This window comes from Sander lucioperca, chromosome 20, assembly GCF_008315115.2.
Source record: "Sander lucioperca isolate FBNREF2018 chromosome 20, SLUC_FBN_1.2, whole genome shotgun sequence".
Classification (NCBI taxonomy): domain Eukaryota; kingdom Metazoa; phylum Chordata; class Actinopteri; order Perciformes; family Percidae; genus Sander; species Sander lucioperca.
In genome coordinates, this window is record NC_050192.1 from 15340283 (window position 1) to 15366834 (window position 26552).

Consider the following 26552-nt stretch of genomic DNA (forward strand, 5'->3'; position numbering starts at 1 on the left):
GTTAAAATCTGCAAACAATGAGTCCTGTGTCCATGACGGATGGCCTACATCCCTCCCCATTTGTCTGCGCTTTATCCCCATCTCAGAATCAATTGTTAAAACCCCAAAGTTTGCTTAACATGCACTCCCTGCTATGCCAGAGAGAGGGGAAAAAAAAGGGGGGGGGTGGGGGGGGGGGGGCAGAAAATAGAGGCGAGAGTGAGAAAGAGATCAATGTTGTCCAGAAGTAGAGGAGTGGATGAGAGGGACTTTCAGTATGACTTTCAGGGTCCTAATTAGGGACAGGACAGCGAGCTACCTCTTTCTGTGACATTTAGCTAGACATACTTGATAAATGTCACACTGCTGGATACAGCCACGACAAATGGATGCATCAACAACGGCTTAATAACCTTTACTGATAGTCCTGCCAGGAATTCAAATTCTGTATCTGCTCCCCCTTGCATCCCTAAAACACTGGGGCCTAATAACCAACATTGCGTGTGGAGTATGGGGGTGGATGCGCTTGCGTGTTTGTGAATTTGCTCTTCTGTGCGAAGCCAAATTAAGTGTACCGGGAGGCTGTCGGCATGTACCCTCGCGCTGCATCAGTGTGTACGGCTGCGTGCTCGTGCGTGGTTGTGTGTGGGTGCCAAATTATCTTGGCCAAGTATCTTGGCCAGGATCGCGGCAGTGAGAGGGAGACCTTTGTAAGCAATCAGAGAAAATGGAGAGCTGTAGACCTCCCTCGTATCTTTTTAAAACTTGTATCTCTGCTAGACATGAAGAGGCCAACTGAATTAATCAGCTCCCAAGACGATAGCAATCGGAAAAGAAGAAGCAGAAGATTGAGCTATTTCTCAGTAATAAGATCATTCAGTAAATAAATGTCATGTGTACAAAATTCACAAAGAAATAATTAAAACATTGCCTAAATGGGACAAACAATGTTACTCGGGACTACCAGAGTCTCGGAACTCCTTAGAGGTGTTTATAAGACTTATTACCAACGAGCCTGTCAGAGCTTTCACTCCGTTTGCTACATTTTTTATGAAGAACACAGTCAAACTTAGACTCTGGCATGTCAGTGTTTACGGTTTATCTGTTTTGGTCCCATTTGGAACTTGTAATTGGCCTCTGATTCAAAGTGACATCCCAGCAAGTAGCTGGGAGATTTGATAAGCACTGAGTGTTTATGCGAGGCCCAGGCCAGTTGCGAATCAACTGACAACTAGATGACATATTTAGGGCAAAACACAAATAAGTTGCCGTCCATTGTCTCGGAGAGCAACTGATTTTGGTACCGCAAACTTACGTAATAAGAAGTCGGCAGCTTTTACACAATGAAGCACTATTTCTTTTCCCTCACTTTTCCTTTGTGATACTTTTGCTTAGGCCAGTGATTCTTTTTAAAAGAACAAACCCCAAATGGACATGCTAAGGCTGTCTTTTCTTTTGAAGTTGTGTCTTTGATATGGAGAATACGTACGTAGATTCATATTTATGGTTTTCTCTGCATATAAAATACAAACATTTATCCGATTAAATTAACTGTCTAAATATATGCTCCTTGGTTTGTTTCACAGATTCTTTTATCTGTGAAGTGCACTTCGCTCTCCCTGGACCTGAGCTCCTGAGTGATTATGCCTGGTGTGTGCATGCTTTGTAACCTCATGTACAGTATGTGTGTGTTAGCATGCCTTAAGCGCATTCACACGTACTGACGGATTTGTGTATACCTGCATTTGCGTGTATGTGCGTGTATGTGTGTAGTATGTTTCGAAACATGCAGCCCGAGCTGCTGTGTGGTGGCTAATTGCCTCTCCTGAGGAATAATTAGGTGACAAAAGCAAACGTAATGGTGCCTCGGCTACAGAAAAAGATGTATGTTATGTCTTGTGTGTGGTTCAGCATGCGCAGCCATTTTTTAGCCGGCGGTAAGGATAGGAGGAGAGGACATAGCAGAGGCCGTACATTTGGAGGCCAAATCCTGGAGAAACGAAGATGGTGCAACAATTAATTACGGCTAATTAGTTGTATCCGTTATATTTACTGGGCCAACAATAAATCAAACGGTCAAGCTATTTTTGTCCTAAAAGACTTGTAACTAACGCCCAGCAAGCATGTGTGTGTGAATATGCTGATGAGGGTGTGTGTGTGTGTGTGTGTGTGTGTGTGTGTGTGTGTGTGTGTGTGTGTGTGTGTATATGTCTGTAAACTGCTATTTACTGTTTGCTTTCCAGGTGTTCAGAGCTGGGTCGCCGCGGACTCCCTCCTCTTAGATTAATAATCCATTAGTAATCCATTTCACTAATGAGCACTCAGCGGAGAGTCGGGACCGAGGGGGACACAGAGACGGTCAAGGGAAGCCAAGTGCATAATTAATGTCTCAGCCAATCAGATGTGCTATTACAGTCGCTCCCCGCTGGAGTGAGATGTCACCTGCCCAATGAAATGTGTGTTTACGATCTTTTTCTATTAAGTAAAAATATTAGATTATGAGATAACGTATTATAATAATTACTGAAATGATGAAAGTAGTCAATGAAGTTCCTGTAAACGGGCAGATACACAAATGGCTGCACACACTGACGTCTTATTAAAGTTGCATTGAAGTTTATTTTCCAATGACGCGCTGTCAATTTCTGTGGTGCACAACTGGCTGGAGCACGTCCAAGCCCTGTAACCTACCAATGTTGGTACAAGACAGTTTTCCCCTTTTCAACAAGCCCACATAGCATTGGTTATGTATCCTTTAACATTAGCACTTATTTACTTTTGATTCATGTTATTTCAACAGCTACTGAGTCATCAACATCGTCATCACACACTTAAGCGCTGTGTTCATTCTGCAGTATAAAAAGGAGGCAGTCTAGCTAGCAATAGCTCTCTCTCTGTCCAGTTAGACACAGTGTAGTCCTGCATTGTCAGACCTATCACTCTGGCTTGTTTTTATTTCTTTAAACCAATCACAACCGTCCTGCACCCCTGGGTGCCATTGCAAAATAGATAGCGGAAGCGCCGGATGTCAGGCTTTATTCCAGCAATGGTAGATTGCTGGAATAAAGCCTGACATCCGGCGCTTCCGCTATCTATTTGAGCCAGAGTAGTGGGGTAACGTACAACGTGCTCCGAAGGGACTAGTCTTGCTTTGCCAGAACTTCCTCCACAGCGCTACGGAGGAGGATCTGGCTAGTCCACACAGCATTCTGGGATGGAAGAAAACGTGCTCTGGTTTATAGGCATTTCTTAAAACCAATCACAATCGTCTTGGGCGGCGTAAAGGTTCAAAGGTTGTTTTAATCGTGCAACAGAAAACTCAGATTGGACAGATAGTCTAGCTAGCTGTCTGGATTTACCCTGCAGAGATCTGAGGAGCAGTTAACCATAGTCCTCATAAATAGACTGGAGTTTAAAATGCCAACACAAAGAAAGCCCAAGGCAATGAGGGACATTCGGCAGAATTTCCGGCCGCACCTGAGCAATCCCGGAAGTGGAAGGCCGTGTATATAGACTACGAAGGGACTAACAGAAAAAAGCAACTGCAAAAAATGTCGACACCCCAGCTGGCTAACTGCCTGTGTGGCTGTTGAAACTGTTGGGATATTATGAAAAATAATCAATGATATAAAATAGTTTACATTTTTTACTATTTTCTTGCCCGCCTACACATATTGGACCAATCAAATATAGTAGCGAGGTTGTTTGTCAGAACCAAAGAATCACTCCACCTGGGGAACACTAATGTAGGGGGTGCTATCACAGCAGAAAGATATAGATATAAAAATGTCCTTTTTTTCATAATTACATGAGTATACAATTAGAAACAAACACCAAGGATGTATGTGCTACTGTAACTTCTTTTCATTTTAGTTTGACTAAACATCAGTGTGAAGGAAAGTGAATTTAGAGGTGACTTTATAATGATTCTCAGGTCTAGCTCCTTCACTCAAGGTATGCAGACTTGATAAGTATGTGGTTGTCACACCGTGATGGGCAAAAGCGCTGTTGTGTGCTTTTTAATTCAGTTCAGGGGGGGTTGTGGCACCTAAAAGCTGTTACAAGGTCTAGCACATCAAAATGAGCTGGTAAACACAGAAGATTCCTCACAGCCACTGCCAATCCAGCACGACTACACCAATCTAGATCCTGTGTTTCAAGCCTAAACAGAAGATTTCCCCAGCGCTCCACCTGGCTTCCCCACGGATCTTTTCTCTCCTGTTTAGCAGTCAGAGCATGATGGAGCCTGACAAAAGAGGCCGTTAAAAATTGAACACCATAAGTGGGAAAATGTGGTAGGCGGGCCCATTGTTACGTCCACCCACATGCATAGGTGAAATCTGACACCCTCTTCTCCTCTACATCTCCTCTGTGCTTTTCTCCTCGCCCTCCCTGGGGTAAGCCCTGTATCCCATTCATTCGATTGCCCTACATGATGGATGTGCAGTGTGAGGAATGGGCCGTCCCGGGGGCCATGGCGTCGTTTCTGGGTTAAACAGCATCCTATATCAAACCCATCTATACCTTCACAAGCAGGAAGCCTGTTTACTGGGGCGGGAAAGCACCGCAATCCATTTCTTGTCAGGGTGTCTCGCGGATGCAACAAAAACTTGGGACAGGCGCAGCTTTGGGGAGTGTTGTAAGGCAGAGGCAGTGATAAATATGTACTGTGGTTTGGGGAGGTTGGAAGCTTAAGAGCATCGCGTCTCATCATTTAATTCACCTTCTGTCAAACTGTAGGACTATGGTCATTGTCAAATATAATTCAGTGAGAGTTCCACATCAAATGTAATTTCATTTTATTTGATTTGCATTTTAGATATATTAAATTATAGCACTAAATCTGGAAAATTAAAATCCACACTAGTATTTTTGCACGTTTTAGCTCCTAAACTTCAAATCATTACCTGTGTTACCTTCAAGTAGCTTAATTTGTGTAGTAGCAGTAGCTTGACGTTTCCGTCATGAATGATGCAGGTTATTAAAATATTAGTCTGTATCCACGACGTTCCACTTCGGAGATTGCTCTCATTCTGCCGGAAATTCCACCGGATGTCACTCTTTTCAGGTGTACGTTCGGATGTCCCGTTACCTTCCACTTTCTTTGTGTTGTAATTTTAAACTCTGGTCGATTTATGGTTAACTGCTCCTCAGATCTCTGCAGGGTAAATCCAGACAGCTAGCTAGACTATCGGTCCAATCTGAGTTTTCTCTTACACGACTAAAACAACCTTTGAACTTACATGTTCCACCAAAACAAGTTCCTTCCGAGGCTATTTTGCAGCGGCACTGTGGCTCCGTGCGGAGCTTAGCACCGCCCAAGACAATTGTGATTGGTTTAAAAAAATGCCAATAAACCAGAGCATGTTTTTCTTCCATCCCGGAATGCTGTATGGACTAGCCAGACCCTCCTCCACAGCGCTGTGGAGGAAGGTCTGGCAATGTGAGACTATTCAAATATTGACATTATTTGCATTCGTCACAATCAATAAACCAGCAGAGTTTTTGCTTTGTTGGTCTGAAAACTAATATATAAAAATAGCTTTTTATCCAAGTGTATAGTATGTATTTTATTTATCGATGTATCTTTTCTCACATTCCAGCCATTGGTTTCAGTTCACTGTCGTACAAAAACAAAGAGTTGTACAACTTTTCAAATCAGTCAGCACATATCAAGAATATATCTTACAAAAATGGAAAACAACTGTTTCCTGTAGCAATAGAAAAGATGCATCCAAAAAATCTAAACACAGCTGCATGATTTACAAAATGGTGATGTAAAGTATATGTGGTTTGTAATGCAGAAATCTTCTAATTAAGTCCATATTGCCTTTGAAATCATATTTATCTTACAACAAGGGCAAGATAATGCCTATGCAGTATTTTCTAAATTGGAATGCAGAGACCTGCTTTATTCTTTCTTTTATCAAGATACAAACACTTATTTCTAAAAAAACCCCCGAATTAAACAAGTTGAGTCCTAGTCCTACAGTAAGTCCTCACTTGTAAGAAAATATTGTTTTAGATTTTAATTTTAATCTATCAACCTTCCCATTTCTCTATTCAATTCTACAGTACAGATGCTACAGTTTCCAATACTTGGTTGTGTAATTCTTACGTGTGCTAATTGATAAGCCATTGGCAATTCCGCTAGGTGCTGTCTCATCATTTGAAAAAAATTAAACCAATTGTTCAGTAAGAAGACTGTTGATGGTTCTCTCACTTGAAACCCCACTAATTAAATGAGAGCAGAATACATTCCCTGTCTGGATACCCAGTGGCTTAACGCTGTGAACTACCCTTTTGCCATCAACACATTTTCAATAACTTATGTAAACCGAAATGGAAATCAAGTCATGCCTTGTTATGTAAGTATATATTATTTTATAAGATCTTTTATATGATCCTGCAGCAGCCTGGGAAATAAACTTAAAAGTCACTTCTTTCAAAATCTTCTCAACAATGGCAGCCCAGGGATCCACTTTATATAAAAAGGGTAGCGCATAATATTATTTGAATATTTGAGATAATTCAGTACGCACTGTGAGTGCTGCCTGTATATGTCTACCTCACTTTGAATTTCTCTGCTGCTAAGGGACTACACTCGTCGTTCTATGTGCGTGTGCATCCTGGAGGATTCACATGTGCATGTATGTACTCGCGTTTGTGCTCCGGTGTTTCTGTGACTCATGTGGCATGTTTCCTAGAGATAAGACGGCAGTGCCTGGCCCTCTGCAGGCTTCACCCCAGGCAAACAGTTATTAGAGGAATCTCTTATTCTCTGCAGGGCACCCGTCTGCAGTCACAGCAAGCAGCATGACACCCTTAATGTTTAAACTGAGGTACAAAGGAGCTGTGATTGGTGATTTTATCTTGCTTTAAAATAAGATTAACAAGCTGTTAAAGAAGTATTATGGCTTTAAAATAAGATTGATAAGTGGTTAGAGAAGTATAATGAACACTATGTTGCCATTAATACCCCAAATTCTTTGGATTGATAGGAATAAAGAGTGATAATCAAAAGAGAGCCTGCATTCAAGCTCTCTTTTGCCTCTTTTTAATTTACTATGTGTCTGGTTCTTTTATCCCACCAGTAGAGGGGAAGACCGGAGAAGTTAAGGTGATATTCCATTTCATATTGTGCGTTAAATCCAAGCTAATGCGGTGTGGGCTCACCTGTGCGCTGTGGGAAGATCAAGAGTCAATTAGTGGGATTGGTGGGCAGTCACCGGCCGAGCCGGTGACAGTTTGCGGTGGACCACCACACCGCAGGAGCCAGGTGAGGAGCAGGGGAGCCTAAATGAAATGCTAATACAGGCCACAAAAGTCAGGGCTCTCTAATTGGAACACAGCTGCTGCTGGGACCAAGTATCCCATGAAGCGCTGCAGAAGCAGAGGAACCAGCGGGTCACCGTGATCAGGTCAGGTTCTCTCTCTGTGTGTAGCTCAAAATACTTGGCCTAAAATGGCTGGTGGAAACCTCGGGAAGGGAAACACTGAAAGAGCAAAGAAACTTCCAGTAAATGTTGCTTGGCATTGCCGTCTGTATCGTAAAATATCAAATGAAATGTCAGAAATTAGAATAAAGACTATTTTTAACCTTTCAAACTAATAGTTAGGGAATAGTATTCTTACTTATTTGCTTTCTGGCTGAGTTCATGTCTGTTAATTAACATTGCCGTTTTTTTTTTTTGCTGCACCAAAAACCACAACTTGTCCTTTTTACACATTGATTTTTACAGGTTAAACTAATGTAGCGTGTTAACTGCACATTAAATTACTTCTTTTCTTTTTTTCAAAGTCTGATACATTTACAACAATGCTTATTAATGTACACTGTTACTTTTAAATTAGTTGGAGGCACTGGTTGGCAAATGTTTACCTTTTGTACAGAGCAAGGCTAAATGTTTAGCCCTGAGCTCAGTCTTTACCCAAGTCTTTAAGCTAACCGTCTCCTAGCTTTAGCGCCATATTGAACTGACAGATATGAACTCACAGCAACAACGTAAAAGCAAAGTGTATTCCCCAAAATGTCAAACTATTCCTTTAACTGTTTATTTAGCAGTCCCTCCAGAAAAACGCGATTATGCGATCGCATAATTCAATGCATAATCAGCCAAAGTCTGCATATTTATGCGGGGGCCGCATTTTTTCAAATACGCCGCACTTTCGCCGCATAAATTGCCGATTTCCGCGCAAAATGTGCGGGGCTTGCATGATTTCATAATCCCCGCATTTTCGTTGCAAAAAAGTCACATATATCTTATAATAAGATTGAAATAAGTTGAAAAATGTTGCGTTTACTTCACACAAGAGCAGCCATTTTCCCCTGTTGCCATGGGAACGTTATGAAGTGACGTAATTACGCAACATGAACATCATCGAAAAGCTGCAAACCCCGCGATGAAGCCCTGATGAAACCGCACTTTTTGCAAGTTCCCGCAATTTCATTGCATAAAATTGCATAAATGTCCCGCATATTCCATCGCATTTTTTAAGAAAACGTGCCGCATAATCAAGGATTTTTACCCGCAAATCACAAAAAAACTCTGCATTTTTCTGGAAGGACTGATTTAGTAAGCCTTTTATTTTTCTTAACTTTAGACACAGGCTAGTTGTTTGTGTCCCTCTGTTTCTAGTCTTAGTGCTAAGCTAAGCTAAGCTAACTATCACCCCCTTGTAGCTTCCTTTTTAGCATGCAGACATGAGTGTTGAGTTACAATTTTTTTATGTAACTGTCATCAAGTAAGTGAAAAAGCACATTTTCCAAAATATTGATTTGGCCCTATATGCTAAATATCGTAATGTTTCAGTGTACAGTTTTTAAGTTTAAAAAGGACAAGGGGGTGATTAACGAAAAATGATTTATGGGAAGTCATTTTGCTCATGGATATGTGCCAACACAGAGACAGAAACCTTCAGCTACTTTCAAAAGATGTCTACAAAAAGGAAGACAAACACTACTCTTCTTTTAGCCTATGACTCTGCAGCATGTACTCCAATCTTCATTCTTCTTTGCTCCGAGGAGATAGTCTTGGAATAGCGGATGTTGCCACAAGCCAAGCTTAAGCAGTCGGACAGCTTCTTAAGCCCTTTTCATAGATTTTAAGCTTATTTTCATTACCAGTGCTGATGTCAGTGCTGCATGGCGTGACATAACTTCAGATGAACACATGATTAGCCGAAAAGAGGAGTGTACTGTATTTCAAACAGGATGGCATAAGTCAGCCCGAGAGTGAGAAACTAAAATACGCACAGAGGAATAAAGAAAAAAGACAGACTTGGAGAGAAGTAGAAAATTCAATAGCCAGTCATTGCTCACTGCACTTGAAGTCCACCAGACTTTATCCTCAACTGTCTTCTTCATGTTTCAAGGCCTCCTCCGTTCTCGTCAAATGGAAAGGGAATTTGCCTGAGAATAATGCATGAGCTCATCGTGGGCGACGGACAGGAGGCTCCTGCCTCAGAAGTCTGCCTACCTATAAACAGCAAGGCGATTGACATGAGCCACCCAAGAAGTAATCTCAGGTGGCGGGGTGTTTGGCGAGCCTTTCAAAGCCGTTGCCTGTTATAATGAGGCCATCTCCCACAGTCACATAAGCTGAGACACAGACACTGAGAAAATTCATTCTTTTTAGATTTTAAATTTGAAATGAAAGCTTAAACTGGTGGTTAGCGCTGGTAAAAATCAATAATGTGCTCCTTTTTTTTAGATAAGACCTAACACATGCCTGCTTTTCTTCAGAGGCATCACACCAGCGATATGAAGCCCGGAGTGAGACTAATGTGGAAGCACCAGTACGCCTACAAGACCCACAGTTGTCTTCTGCCTTGAGCTATTCCTGCTGATTCAAATTCAGTCTCCTGAGGGGAAGAATTGCTGATCGGGTTTTAAACTAACATTCATCCCTGAAATTCTCACACATGACACAGTCCTTGCTTTTCTTGTAAATAGAAAAACAAAATCATGAAGCGATGCTAGAATAGACATTGCGGAGAACAACTGTAATGTGTTTTACAGAAAAGCATGCTTCTTGCTCGTTTTCTCTATCTAAGAGCATATAGCTATAGAAACTGTCCCTCGCTGTCATTTTCCTCCAACTCAATAATTTTGTCTTCTCCGCTGTCAGCGTTTATCAGCCACTTACAGCCCCTAGATGTACCCTGCCTGGACACCTCTGGATGCAGGACACAAAAACATGCGGAGCAGCTGACAGATAGAAAAGTGATTCTTTACAAGTGAGGTCAGAGGACTGTATCCAAACCGTCTGGCAGAGTACACTAATATCCCCATGCTGAGCAGCGTGGTGCTATTGAGCGCGACCATGCGCATCGGTCTCACTCCACTGCAACCAATGAGCCAAACCCATGGAATTGATGGGCAATGGGAGGGAAATAGGAGAAAGAAGGAGAGAGAGCGAATGATGTGCTGCAAGTGTCTGGAGGGAGATAATAGCAACAACAACGGCAGGAGCGGGAAGTGTACCTAGTCATGATGCGATGTTCTCTTTCCTGCCACATTATCTAGTCCGCCTGACTTGCATGCAGTAAAAATGCGGCGCTGCAGCTTTCATCAGTGCACAAAGATTATGGTTCAATGCAGGGCTATGAATTATGCATAGCTATGCACTGTGGTACGGTGTGCAGCCCCCCGCCCCGCCAATATCCCTGTTCATCGTAACATGAGGAACACACCCACAGAGTATTGCTCCATCACACACGCACACTCGCAATGAATGCAAAAACATTTAAATTAGTGTCTGCTTCCAAATACACACATGGAGCCAATGAAGATGTGCTTTAGCCCTGGAAAAGTGCAATCAAGGCAGTCACTATGTAACTCCCACAGGTCCTTCCTGTCAAATCAAGAACTTCTCAGTCATACTACTTTACCTCCTGAACATTATTTTGAAGTAAACCCTCATTGTTCCTTGAATCCTCCTTGTAGACGTTGCTCAGAGAAAAGTGGTGGACTGCAGTGGTCGGGCTAGGTTAGCAGCCTCACTCGAGTTTGCCTGCATATACAGGGGCTCTGCAGTTGACTGACACATTTGATGCGTAAACAACAACGATATCAAATATGTACACCTCATATAGTGTTAGTGTAAATCAATTTGCTAACATAAAGGAGAGAAATAACTTGGTAGCAACACAGGGATTAGCCCCCCATTAGGTTGATCGTTTCTCCACAGCACTGAATAGTAACTTGAGACTCTCACTACTCAGCATAGAATGTCTTGAAATAAAGTAAAATAAAGTTTGTAAAAAAAAAAAAAAAATAGTTTTCAACTTCAAGGATTATGCAGAGGGGAACGGATTAGCAAGAGGAGGATCAAGGATGAGTTACATTTGCTTTCCGTTTGATTCTCATCTCATACCAAATTTTATTTCTCGCGTATTTAACTGTGACTAAAGCCTTTCCTGAACTTTAGGGCTATTTAAAGACTTTTTTGGCATAGGAGTGTGATCTCAAAGGTTGTCCAACTGCTGTTGAGTAATAGTGTTGCAAGCAAATGGCAACGGATATTTTAGTGACATTTACAGTAGATCTGATCAGATGGTGGACATGACAGAACCAGAGATATTAGTGGAATCCAAAACAAAGACAACAGCCGCCATAACTATGATGCAGTTACACAGGACAAATCTCGCAGCAAACGGAAGATTGTAATGACAATAAAAAGATAAAAACGTGTGAAAAGACAAAAAAGATGTGTTGTGTTTGGCCTCTTAAAACAAAAAAAAGTTAATGCAACAGATGAGGGTGACCTCTTTCATGAAACTTGCCCCACATGCAGTAATCCACCACTTGGAGACTAAATAAAATAAAATAATAAAATCATAATTCTAAAAAGATGCTTAATGAACCTTTCAAGATAATAGGGGGAGCGGATTATCAGCAGTTCCATTTAGCATGTACAGAAACAGTGGTGACTCAGATGTGTCATGGGTAGGGTTGGGTACCGAAACCCAGTGCTAATACGGCACCGGTGCCTAAACGACCGGTATCTACCGGACCGAATCGCAACGCAGATTTCGGTGCCAATTAAATGCCTTTTGCGCTGGTCTCTGATGCTCTGAAACAGACGTTAGAGGCAACAGAAGCATCGCTGCACGTGACTCTAGTTAACACTACACCTGACAGCAGGTAACGTTAGCCTACTGTTAGCTAGCAGCTGGATTAAACACGGTTAAAATGCTGACAGCTAAATGATGTAAAGTGTGACTGTATTTCACTGTAGAGCATTCCAACACCGAGACGTTAAGCAGTGTGCAGCTGCCTTTGTCGGAAAAACAACACCGACGGTGCGTTCACCTGAAACTAGTAAGCCTCGTGGTGCATTCAACGTTATTGTAAAATACCCTATTACCCTATTTTTTTTTAAGTTTAGGCACGGTCTTTGTTGTTTTTTGCCCCCAACGTCTCCTCCCAGGCAGCACGACAATGGTTATGTTTAGGGTTAGCTGCCTGGAAGGCGCTGTTGGAGGCAAAAACACCATCGAGCTTTAGGCACCGGCACCGTTTTAAAAGTAGTTTTAGCACCGGTATCGAAAAAAAAAAAAGATACCCAACCCTAGTCATGGATAATAACCCTTAACTAGGCACTGATTCATTTAAAATGCAATGGCAATGCACCTGTACAGTATTTGTGTACCTTTCAAGTAAACTGTTATTCATAAAGAGTGAGGACCTTCACTATCATCAGCTGAAACCCCTCTACGTTTTCACAGCTGTAAGAGAGCTGTACGGGGAAAAAAAGAAAAAATGTGTAAATGACTCCAAATGTGCAGAAAATAGCTGTTTTAAAAGAAACTATCATTTTTGAGTTGCACCCTCTATTACCTCACTCTTGACTCTTCCTGTGCAAACATTGTTTATGTAAGCAGTCATGGTTTTGAATGATAAGTGCTCTCTCTAATCAGTCTCTCCGTAAACCATCAGCGACTTGTTGTTTCCTCCGCCTTTTCAGCCCTTGATACTGAATCAAAAAGCTTGTTGTATTTTTTTCTTGTGACTTCCTGCAGAGCTCTTTGTCTTGTCATCGCTAGCAACCCTAAGCATGTACACCTTCCTCTCTGAATGAAACAGGCATATACAAAAAAATCAAACACTCACACATACAGAACTCGCGTGAGTCTGCTTAGATAACCCAAAGGCTCCAGGTTGCTCAAAATACTGCTGCCACCATCGTTTCCCCATCACATATCATCCTGATCTTCTGTCAGGGCTCAAATTTATGACTGTCTGTTTACATTGCAGTTTTCTCATTTTCAGCAGATTTCACTGTGTTTTATGCCTGCAGTTATAAGGGGGCAATAAAGAATAAAGGGAAGTGAGGGAAGAAACAACATTACTTCAAGTTTTATTTTTTCCTTCACATTTCCACTGTTGCGCCCCTTTGACCCCTGGGCTTTTGGCAGGCTGGCCGGTGTATATTTTAGCCTGCAATCAATTCATTTTAATCACAATGGGCAGCGCAGGGAGCGGCACGCTAATTGATTGGCAGGTATTTGCATATACAGTATGCAACAAAATGTCACGACCGGCCTTGGTGGTGACCTGTGTGGGCTGCTGGCAAAACAAACTGATGAGGGTAATTTATCATGCGGCTTGCGCTTTGCTGAGCAGGGGGGGGGGGCGGCCGCACCCACTATTGTTAGCGACGCCAGTCACCTGTCACGCCACAGCAGGCACGAGGAGACGAGAGGGGTAGACAGGAGAGGAGACACAGAGAGAGAGGGAGGAGCTGAGAATGGAGACGTAACGACAGCAAAGGGGAGAGATGATGCGCTGAAGGGAGAGGCAGATGAGATACCGTTGAAATATCAGACATTCACTGCTGCTGCCGACCACCGGATATAGCATGCACGGATGCTCCACCATGAAAATATGTTGTGTTACAGATATGGGGCTGGTTGAATGGAAGGATTTATGGATGGATAGATTCAGTACGACCATGAACAGCAAGCATCAGTCGCAGTCTCAGTTATTTTGATTTCAAATATACTCATGAGCAGGAATGATATCAAGTTTCTCCATTAGGGCCGCATGATTCTGACCAAAATCAGAATCATCATTTTCCCACTGATAATTGAGATCAAGATGCATTAGTATTCTAAGGGACACTATTTAATGAACACATATTATATCCGTATCGTCTTCATGCGAACAGAACAAACAAAATGTCTTCGCTACACCTTTGAATGTTTTCCGAGATGCATGTCATTTCAAAAATACACGCACACACACACACTAGATGCCGACACTGTTGTGTTATATGTCATGCCTCTTTTGCTTCTGGACTGCCGGCATGCTGACTGAAATCACACACTGGGGCAGCATTATGCCAGCGTTGTTTGATTCATTGCAAAGCCTGCATAGTGGCGGATCTTCTTTACATCACTTTTGCGGAATATCTGTGTAAAAGGTGCTATTGATACCTAGTCCAGTTAGGAAGATGGAAGCTTTACTTGGTCTGGCCACTTCTTGTGCACATTTGTCCACGCAGAGTAACACACACATTTGTTAAAGAAACACGCTGACTTATTGGGACTTTAGCTTATTCACCGTAACCCCCAGAGTTAGATAAGTCCATACATACCCTTCTCATCTCCGTGTGTGTTGTAACTCTGTCCGACGGCTCCACCGGTAGCTTAGCCTAGCACGGATCCTGAAGGTAATCGGTTCCAACTAGCCTACTGCTCCGAATAAGTGACAAAATAACGTCAATATGTTCCTATTTACATGTTGTGATTTGTATAGTCACAGCGTGTAGAAATGACAAGGTCACATGAGACACAGCCATCTTCTAACCGTATATAAACTGGGAACTATATTCTCAGAAAGCCGATGCAGTGCTACTTTTGCTACTTGGGTGGAGTGATATGCTTGCAGCACCTGAGAAGCCCCGAGCAGAGAGTACCAAAGATTTGCCTTTCTGAGAATATAGTTCCCAGTTTATATACTGGATCAAGATGAATCAAGATGTGATCTTAATCAATTGTGCAAAAAGTAATATTCTGGCGCTGTAGATCAATATGTAAAGCGACATTGACCGGGTTAAGGCTTTGGTTCCCTTTAGCACCATCACATCCAGCATCACGTCCAACACTAAATATCGGTTGCCCTACTGAACTGAAACCAACGGGATGAGAAGATTCTATTCCCTTGATTATCTTTAAATATCTTTAAAGGTATAGGTGAATGCAGATCAATAAAAGTGTTGGATGTTGTGCTGTAAAATAAGCGAGCAGCTGAGGTTTGGAGACTACATCATTACTCTCACTGTTAATACAACTGTACAGAGTCGGCAGAAATCCTCCTGTGTACAGACGCTACTTATAAGGTAAACATTTGGTCATCATCACCATAATTATGCCCAAGTACAAGTCCCCATGCACAGCCTGAGCAGAAATATAGTTAGAGGGGCTAAAGGGAGCCGATGCAACTCATTAACAGTGTGCCAGACTCCCTGTGATAACACTGGATCCAATTCCTGAGAGAGGTTTTATTTTTTGACCAATTAGCTGCCTGAACAACCTATTGGCCATGAAGTGATCTCTGCAGGGACTTTATCAGACCATGGTCTATTAAATCAGCTCTCTGGCTGAGCAGTTATGTACCATTACATTGCTTAGAATGGCTGGCTCTGATTGATGTCACTGCCAAATGCCAAGTAATAACGGCTGTTATTGTACGTCTCAATGCTGCCGTTTCCTTATGGATGTTTGGTGCATGTGTGTGTGTATGTATGTATGTGTGTGTGTGTGTGTGTGTGTGTGTGTGTGTGTGTGCGCGCATGTATGTGCACTTTCAGATACAGATAAAATGGGGGATTTTTTTGTGCGTGTGTGATAGACAATTTTCAGCGATATGGCTGGTTGAAAAGATTATCATAATGCTCAAGGGTGAGAGCTGTTCTGAATGTGAAATGCAGTGTTAGAGTATTCACAGTATGTCTTCAGGTGGGTCAAAAGGCCTGGCAATATGTGCTGTATAATTTAGACATGTGGGAAGTAATCGTAATGACTTTGTAAACTCTGCATGAATGCATATCCTGACACGCCTGAGTAACTCCAGGTTTAGGGAATTATTTTTATTAAGCATGATAATTGTTGAGAAAGTTTAGGTTTTCAACGCTGAATTAATTTAACTAAATACAGGACTGCGCAAAAAAACGTAAGGGACTACACTTACGTGCTGTGTTGATTCATGTTACACTGAGATGATGAAATAAGTTCCAGGAAGGCCAGTTTGGTTAAAACATTCATGAATTTGATTGATGCCAAAACAGTGCACTTGAGTTTATAATACAATGAGACAGGATTTTACAACAGTTTTTTATACTACAATTTTTACTACATATTTAAAAGGGCTATACTCGACATTCAGAACAATAATATAGCAGTAAACCACAATTTGCTATGTAAAGATTTAGTGGAGTAATGGCATCATGAGCAGAGAATGAAGTCACACTCCCTCTGTGTGTGTTGTAATCCGAGCTGGTCTGTGGTGGCGGCTTTTCCTGCCTTCGCTATGCGCAATGCACCTACGTATGAGACCTTAGTTGTCTTCAGCTTCACCTTACTAAAATCCTCCACCTGGATTATCAAAGTCTGAATGTCCAGTCTGGGACAATAAAAAATATGATATTGGGCTGGGTAATATATCGATATTATATTGCCCAGCCCAATATATTATTTATATGAGACTAGATATCCTCTTAGATTGTGGATATCGTAATATGGCTTAAGTGTTGCCTTTTCCTGGTTTTACAGGCTGCATTATATAAAGTGATGTCATTTTCTGAACTTAGCAAACTGTTCTAGCTGTTCTATTATTTGCCTGTACCCACCTAGTCATTATATCCACATTACTGATGATTATTTATCAAAAATGTCATTGTGTAAATATTTTGTGATAACACTAGTCAACCCTACAATATTGTCGCAATATTGATATTGAGATATCTTTTCAACAATATTGTGATATTTGATTTTCTGCATATCGCCCTGCCCTGTGATGATACTTAGCAAAACTTGCTATATTAATTGTGTGATATTTCTAATAATTTCCTCAATTTTAAGATACAACCCTCTCTATTTAGCTGCATAATGATGATAATAGTAGGCGGATGGTGGATAACAGCAGCCTGTGGTGTGCAACAACTCACTGTCTAAAGGCCCTCTTTAATGGTGTTTCAAGACATACTCCACACTGTAAGGAATACAATTCTGGTGGACAAAGACTTTATGTAGTCTTTTGTTGGCTTAAAACTAGTCAAATGTAAACATGTTGAATCTATGGATGCTGGAATCATCTTATAACCCACTACATGTAGGTTTTGCATTATAGAATGTGAATTCCCCCAAATTACAAAAAAATTGTACAAATTCACAGTGCAAGCAGCCCTGAAAAGAGATCTACCAGAATCTTTTGAACCAGTGCTATCATTGGTCCGATGCTCAGTCCGAACCTGTGGATGTTTTTTGGTCATCCAGTTTGTGAGATGCATTTCTGGGTTTCTCCCTCTACACCTCAGCTCTTTTTGCTCATAATCCAAAGCCAAGACCAAAAGCCAGCCCTTCTGGCTATACAGACAGCAAGCCAGCCTTAATCCTTCCATATGAAACACGATGAGAGGTTGCTGGCAATGGTGGGGTTGGATGGGGTAAAACATTTTAACCCTGAAACATAAATCACAGTAGTCTTCTTGTCTGCATTTTTGTTACCTACACCCTTTCTGTGCCTTGTGTCATGTCAGGTTGGGGTTGGAACTCAAAAAGGCAGGCAGTTTTAAACTGCTATCATTGTTGTGTTGGCAGTGTGAAGGTGTGTTGATCCCTTCGAGCAGGATGATAAAAATCTGTCACAGTCCCCTGCATGAAGGAGCCCATTGTTTTAGGGATTAGGGAGGATTAAGGGGCGGATGCTGGCGTCAGAGGGGTTTGAGCAGTGTGACCCTTTCACTAATCATTATGAGACAGATACAGAGCACTCAAACTCTTAAAGCCCAAGATCGCATTGGATTATCATTTATTCATGGCTGACAGGAGCAGAGTGAGTATGGGAATGCGCCGACAATTGGAAAGGTCCCCAAGCGAAGTGCAATGAGTGTCCAGAAATGTCTTGCAGAAAATGTATGAATGACTCAGAAACAGGGCTCTTAGTTTGCTCATAAAAGCAACCAGTGTGTGTCATTATTTGAAGCTTTTAATCTGATCAACATGCTGCATTATAAAATAAAAATGTTCATTGCAACAACCCTCCTAAGGGTCAGCATGCTTAAATGTTCAGCTGTAAACTGTGCCAGAGTGCGGCCAATCTCTTAGAGTGAAGTAAGGAGGAAAATAACTGAATGGAACTGATTAGGAAGTATCTCCAATACAGCTGATTGAATACTAAAAAATATTCTTAAAAGCTGCAATAATCATATTTACAGCTTTAGTGCGTTTAACTTAACTTTTTGATATTAATAAACATCCGTTACATTCAAGCCATTGCCAAATTAGTTGCTACAAAGCTAATTAAGACAGACATCAGCTCCACTCAACTCTCTGTGTATTTCTCAGTATGGCTATGTTCGGAAGATTGTCCAGTGACTTTTCCGCACAGAAGGTCGAGTGATGATTCAGAAATTACCTCTTCTGAAGAGTCCATCATGTTTTTTAATCCTCCGTGTCCTCCTTGGCTACTAGCAATTGCATGGAGAAGGGTTGGGGGGCGTGCACGATCACGGAAGGCTTGGATCATGTGGATGCGCCGACAGTTTTGTTGTCATTACTTAGAATTCCTCATGGGGGCGACAGAAACTACGCACTATAGCTTTAACAATGGAACAAATGACTGTATGTTATGTACTGCTACAATCCCACATCAGTATTATCACTGCAGTTCCCTGTTTTCAGCATCTTTTAGCTCATTGTTTGGGCTTCATGGGCCACAAATGTATTGTTTTTGTTCACTTTCACCACTTTAATTGATTTCCTTCCAGCAGCAGCGAAAAAGCTCTGATAAACTGTCTGCCTGTAACCACCACCAAATGTCAGACGAAGTTAGCAACTAGCTGGTGAAAATAGCCAGATATTTTTCTAAAGAGCTGGTGGAGACAAAACCAGAGCTAAAAGGAAAAGGAATATTGTTATATGATGTGCCAAAATCAATTAACCTGCTTTAATTAGTAGTTTTAATCTTGTTTGTTTTGGCTGGACAAACAGTCAATATAAACTTATGTACATTCATATCTTATTTTTATATTCCATATTTTAAAATCTGGTTGAAAACGAGTGAAGTTGGCCCTTCAGATAATGTGTTGCTAATAGAAAATAACATGTCTAAGAGTATGTGTAAGTATTTGCATCCATGTGTTTAAATTCCACTTCACCTGCCCTTGTAGTCATAGTGTGCATGAATGTCTGCTTCATGTACATTGTAGATAACAGCAACTTGGTATGCAGCTATTGCTCTTGTTGTAGCAATTAAAATAGCGCCCGCTGTTCTTACAAAAAGTTCAGACTCTTTAGAGGCACCTTCACCTCTTGTTCAAGGGCATCGAGTCCTTAAAAAGGTGTCAGGGGGCCATGGCACCACCAGCAGTCATGCTGAGAGTTGTGTTGGTCCCACTCCTACTTGTGTGAAGCTGTTAGTGTGCTAATCGTTTCAGCCCCACTCCATTATCAAGGTGCAGTGTGCCTGGGGGTAAGTGCAGTCCCTCACTTCTCACCTGGTTTTTTGGGAACAGTTTGAATAAGTTGATCTCGAGATAACTCTTGTTATGATTTGATACTATAAATAAAATTGAATTGAATTGAAAAATTGAATTGAATTGAATTGAATTGATGAGGGCTGCAGGAAAGTATAGAAGAGTTGTAACCATCCTAACACAACCTGCTGAATCATGCATGCTGTGCATATAAACGGCAGCAGCCTGCTAATCATTTGTTTTGTGTATAACATTAAAGGAGAGGTTAAAAAATGTTCAAGTCTGTTTTAGAACATTAGTCGGGAGCCCATGTCTACATTGAAACAGTTTTTGCTAGCGGAAATTGTTCCTGCTTCGGGAGTCTGACTTAGAAAAACCCAGTGAGTTTGTTCGCTACAGTCTTTTAGCCATGCTAGTGGCGTGGCTTAATGGATGGCAGTGTTGGTCTGTCTGTTGGTTCTCCAATTTGGTCCAAACTGCAATATCTCAACAACTATTAAGTGGATTGCGATTACATTTTGCACAGACATTCATGGTGCAGAGAGGATGAATACTAATAACTTTGGTGATCCCCTGACTTTTCCTCTCATTGCCAACATGAGGTGGTCATCTGTGTTTTTGAAAGAAATAACTTGACAAATATGAGATGGATTGCTTTGACATTTGTTACATTGGTATGTTCTCTCCAACACTTTTCTTTACAACCAAATACCTGCAAAACGAATGATAATCAGCCTCAGCTTGTGTTTGGTGTTATTATGTGGTAGACGCTAAAGATGATAAACTAAAATGGTGAACATTGTAAACATTAAACCTACCTAATATCAGCATGTAAGCATGCTGGAGCTAGCGTTTAGATATATATAGCCTTACAGCGGCTAGCATGGCTGTACGTAAAGCAAGTTGATTGGTTAATTCAACTCCTGTCGAGAGGTGGCTTCGTAACGCTTTTTTCTTGTTTAATATATTAGATATTCCCTCTTTGTGTTACTTTTCCTCCATCACGGCTCACACAGAAACACTGTCAGAAGATGCACAAAAAACTGACTCAAACTTTGGCAGACACCCACTTTGTCCTCCATCTCTTATTAGGGGTGTTAGGGAAGGACAATTTAATTGCCAGTATGAACAAATTAATGATAACAGCAAGCAAAAGCTGTTTTAATGTACATATGGACATGTGAGTACTGTTTTAAAACTGTGACCCAATCCTTGAAATCCTTCTCTCCCCTCTACTAAACAAAACACTATATTGCATGTCACAGAAGATTGATTCAAAAAGCGAGGAAGGGGGTTGTTTAACTTGGACTCTCATTCAAACGATTCAGATAAATAAGCTCAACTGACCTGCCCACTCTCTCTTCCTCTGATTGCATTCATGAAAATACCATAAATGACATTTAGAGAACATGCAGCTTAACTCTGCCTTGTCATTTTACCAAATGGAATTACAGTCATATAACCATTAAAGCAGAAAGCAATCAGAAGTGAAAATGATTGAAAGTACAATTCAAAATAGTTTTACAAATAGGCCTGTGTTTTCCTATATTACTGCCAGTCTCCAGCAGAGAGGGATGATGATGATGGTAATAATGATATTGGATATCTGTGCTTTATTTTGTCAAATGAATACTCTAAACCCCGTTGCTTACCCCCTTTAAATTAAGATAAAAAACATGTATCGTGCTGAATGAGTAGTTAACTACCAAATGTCCAGAGGGTGGAGAGTCTTGTGGCTTCGCACAAACCGTCATGACAACTGAGTGAATAGAAGTCTGATATGAAATGTCTTGCAAGACAAAACAAGGCTAAGAAACGTATATGGAATTATTGAGATTACCAAGGCAAAGAGGAACACGGACTGCCTGTCGCTCTCGCCGAAGACAGAAAACAGCCATTAAAGTCGGGCTGATGGGCCGTTCTTTTCCATAAGCCATTACAAAGACAAAATGCAGAGATCCACTTCGGTGTAGTGACACATGGCTTCTATGATGCCGGAATGACGATTTGTTGCGGGGACGGGCTTTTGAAGTAATTATGGTGGTTTGACAATGCTGAAATAGAGTTGTCAACTCCTGACCCCATTATGGTTTGACATTTCTTGACAAACTTCAATCCTTTTGAAAACACTGAAGAATGACAATGCAATTTAAAACGCTTTTCCCTTGCTCATGGGGACTATTGACAGTATTTGAAGCTTGAATTTACAGACTTCTATTGAAGTAAAAAGCTCATGCTGTAGCTCTAGGTCTGCTTTTATTGAGGTACTCCTTCCATTTTTACACTCATGTGGCTCTCTTGTGTAAAGTAACATTAGGTCATAAAACTGTAAAAGTGTGTGTGTGTGTGTGTGTGTGTGTGTGTATGCATGTGTGCGTGGTACTTGTGCAGCCATGTGTGTGATCCTCAGTGCCTCTACCTGCAAATGTGTATGTATCTCATCTTCCCACCACGTGCAATTCCATTATAAAGGAGCAGAAATATGTAACAGTGTTGCAGATTCTCAAAGAAACACTATAATCAGCAACATACATAGCCCTTTAAACTATTCATGAAAGGTTGTCACTTGATGGGATCCAATTAGGACAATGCCTAATCAGGTCACCTGATTAGGCATCAGATGACGGCGTGAATGATAACAGATTTGATTAAGGCTCTCAGTGCAGCTATACAGAAATTAATGTTGGTTCTCCTCAGCAGGAAGCTTTTATGACCCTCAACTAAATAGACCTTATTTATATGTGTGCAGTTACCTGACAGCTGAAATTGAAAAACTCCTGAAATGTGTGATCGCCAGTGGCCAAGGAGGGGTTATTTTTGGTAATATGATTAACTTTTCATTGATATTCACTGTAAATGTTTTTTTCCCATACATTTTGTTTTCATATTGAAACAATTCTTTTCCCATGGCAACAGAGACCCTACAGATAACATCACTGACAGCCTACATTACAACTTGTGTGTAAATGTAAGCTGAAACTTGGCCCCTCAATCAGTTTTAGGTAGAACAACAGCCCTTTGTCTAACTGGGACTGTAATGAGTGTAGACGATTGCATGTTCTCACTCCATTTTGGACATTGTATGTTATGATAGTAATACAGACCAGTCATGGATGTTGCCAATTATGTTGTGTATACCTTTTTTGTTATTAGGGGTTTTAGTGGTGGAAGAAGTATTGAGATATTTTACTTAAAAGGAGCAATATTACACATACTGTACCCTGTAACTAGTGAGTAAAAGCACAAGCAAGTATAAGCAGCAAAATTTATTTAAAGTGTCAAGTGAAAGTTCTCATTATACAGCAGAATGGTGACTATCAGAGGGTTCATATTATTAGAATATTATTACTGTGTATTTTATTGTTTAGCTGGTTGTGGTGGTGCTAATTAGGCTATAATAGACTAACCCTAACCCTATACTTTAAACAGTTCTGTTCAATACATTGTATTTAATAGTCTCAGGTGGCCAAATGTTGTATTTCAAATTTTAACATTCAAAGTAGCATCTAACTATGTCTGTCAAATAATTTCCGGGAGTAAAAAGTACAATATTTGCCTCCAAAATGTAGTTGAGTAGAAGTATAAAATAGCAATATATGGAAATTAAATATCTCAGTTTCATGTAGTACACTACTTGAGTAAATGTGCTTAATTACAGTACTTTCCAGCACTGGGGGTGGCCGTAACTTGTGTTTCACTGGCCAGTTTTGATTACTGGGGGAGTTGTAACCCCCATCCCCCCTGTAAAATATGCCTATGGCTGGGGGATATGCTTGTTTGAGTGTTCTTAAAATGATTATATGCTAGCGAAGGTAATTATATCAGAGGAGACACCGAACATAAATAAAAGAAAAAGAAATATATGATAACATTGATTACGTAGGGGTGGTGTAACAACACTGCACAAACATTAAACAGCCCAGACCTGCTGACTCAGACCTTAAGTAGCATCTGTCACAGTGAGGTCATATAAAACAAATCACTTAATTTTCTTATACTAAAATAGTATTAAAAGCACAAATTGAACAGAAATGTTTTTGCTGCTGCATTGATCTTCCAAGCTGCCTGCAGTCCTGGGGGATCAGTTCTGTGTATATTCAACTCTGTACACTATGCAAAGGAAAGAAATATGCATACACACACTTCATTCATTTTTCATTTCATTTATTCATTTATTTCAGGCAGACAATAGTAACAAAAGAAAATTATACAATATATAAATAAAATTATCAATTTCTACCTGAAAGGGAGTGGGAAGAAGATAACTTATTTAATCCCACCCCCAGTTCCCCATTCAGAGCTTACTACATTCAGCTTCACTGTTACTTGTTCAAGGATTATTTTACAAATGAAAGATCATGGTGGCGTTACCACAGGTAACAATAATTATTACATTACAACAAACTGTATACCAACAATATAAAGAAAATGAACAAAACCAACAATGATAATGGACAATATACCAATAATGGTAAAAGACAAATTAAACCAACAATGGTAAGGAAACATTGAGCACTTATTAACACTATGAGACAACAGCAATTTAAATTGCTGTTGTCTCACAATTGCTGTTGATTCACTTGCAAGTGAATCAATGACATCATACCTGTAAACCATCATGTTAACACTAAAGACATTCAATGGGAGCCTTTTCAACAGAAGTGGCAATAATATCAGTGATGTTGATTATTAGTCATTTATTTGTTACAGTTCATTTTCTGCAGTGGTGGCTTGGCCTTTATATCCAATAGGATCTTGGTTAGAGTATACACCCCGCGGCTCTGATGTCCTCTATCTGCAGGTCCCTGTGGCTCCGTGGCAACGGGAGACTTGACGGCAGGACGGGGCAGCAATTATTCTCACTTCTGTTGGTCAGTTCCATTTCATATACACATGTAAGCCTAAGCACATAATTCACTCGATAAAGACATCTTCTGGGTAGCTTATTCTAAATGAATTGATGAAATGAATGAAATAGCAGTTAGAAGTTAAGTATGATTGTTGATGTTAGAGAACCTACTTGTGTAATACTCCACCCCGTCTGAGCTTTGGCTTGTCTGCCCGCTCTGTCCTCTCACATTCATTCCTTTGTTCCACTTGTAGGACGTTGGGCTCAGGCTCTTCTTGGTTGATGCTCAAGAACACAAATTGCCTTTTTGTTCAAAAGGCAAAAGTTGAAATGTTTACATCTCTTGAAACTTATAACCTAATCATTAAAGGTGCCCTGCCACACAAAATCGTTTTTACTTGCATTTTTTTAAATATGTTAGGTCCATATGTGTTTGTTATGTCGTGAATGTGAAAATGAACTGCTGCCTCCTCTATCAGCTCTAGCCACTGAAAAGAAATAAGCGGAGAAATCAGGCCAATTACAAAAGCTGGTCAGTCTGACATCATGTTGCCTGAGCTCATTACTATTCATGAGCTTGCTGGGTAAAGGATGCTGATAGCCAGGCTCTCATTGGCTAGCTGTTAGCCAATCAGAGTCAAGCAGCTTAGCTCGTTGAATATTAATGAGAACTGGCACAAATCGAGCTGAGTCTTCCTGCAGGCTTTCTATACCACGCTAGAATGGCTTGAAACAAGGTAACCAAGGCATTTTTTCCACTAAAAAATGTTACAGAGTCCATGGTAGAACTTCAGACATTACCACAAAGTAATGAAATACGTGTGCAGGACACCTTTAAGTACATTAAGTACATTGGTCAGTACCGAAGTATCAATAAGCTCCTGGACAAACGATACTGCTATCGGTTTTTATTTAACGCCGCCGGGACGTCCGCCGGGTCTTTAAGGTGTACCAGCTATTCTCATTTTAGTGACAAGCTGTTCAGCTAAATTTATTGTGAGCTGTTCTGACATCTAGATAAAAACTAATTTTGTATTTTTTATTCTGTAGTTATTAGACCAGACATTTGTAGCAATTACTCCTCCTTAATTATATATACACTAAACAAGCAAACTTATTTCTGCAACAACAAAAACTATTTAAAAAAAAAAATTATCTAATTATAGATAGTAGTATCGATAAGATTATCGTGATAAGCAGTATTGGTATCAAAATTGATAAACGATACCCATCCCAGATGAAACACCTACCCGATGTCCTCCTCTGACGAGACATTATCCTTGTGTTTTTCTTGGGGTTTCACCTGGGCATCAGTCAACTCAGTGGTGGACAGAGGTACTCTTGTGGTTATTTTGGGATCTTTGTTGCAGGCTGCACTTAGAGGTAGACACAGCTGTCCACCTATGGACACTCTTGCCATTGCAGCTACAACTTCTTCAATATAATCACTTTTATCATGGTGACATTCCTAAAAAGAGATACGATTTGTAAATAAGATCATTTCATCTTCAAGAACTAAATAAAAGTGAAATAGAATTTTAATAATTGTAAGAAAATAAACAAAGAACATTATTACTGTATAAAAATATACAGATACTGTATGTAAGTTGAAAAGCTGTAAAACTAACAAACCGAAACATAAGACAAAAACTAACAAACTCACACGGTAAACCTAGTAGAAACCTACACTGACATAGACAGCAGACAGTACATACATATACATATATTTGATTGATAACTTTTACAAATAGAAAAAAAGAAGCTGCTTTTTTATTTTTACTTTATTAATTTTTACAAACAAATCAACCAGATGAATCAACTTACCTTGTTTTCACTTGAGTTGTTCTGGTCTTTTCCAGACATGTTTGTTCAAAACTCAGTTGAAGGTTTTCAAGGTTTTTCTGAGAGCTTTCTCTGGGGTGTACACACAGGTTGAACATTTGCAAAATTCGTTCTGATTTCCTGGACTGTGAACTACTGTAACATCAGTTTGATTCTAGAACTGTTATGTTGTCATAACA

The 26552-nt window shown here is 40.5% G+C and overlaps 1 long non-coding RNA gene across 1 annotated transcript in view; it reads left to right on the forward strand.

Annotated features, from left to right (window-relative positions):
• The window catches only part of LOC116039809, a 196067-nt gene extending 171149 nt beyond the window's left edge, over nt 1–24918 (forward strand). Inside the window, exons 6-7 of the long non-coding RNA XR_004896095.1 lie at nt 24407–24553; nt 24786–24918. This is a non-coding gene — a long non-coding RNA (uncharacterized LOC116039809). The remainder of the gene's footprint in view (nt 1–24406; nt 24554–24785) is intronic.
• The last annotated feature ends 1634 nt before the right edge of the window (nt 24919–26552 follow it).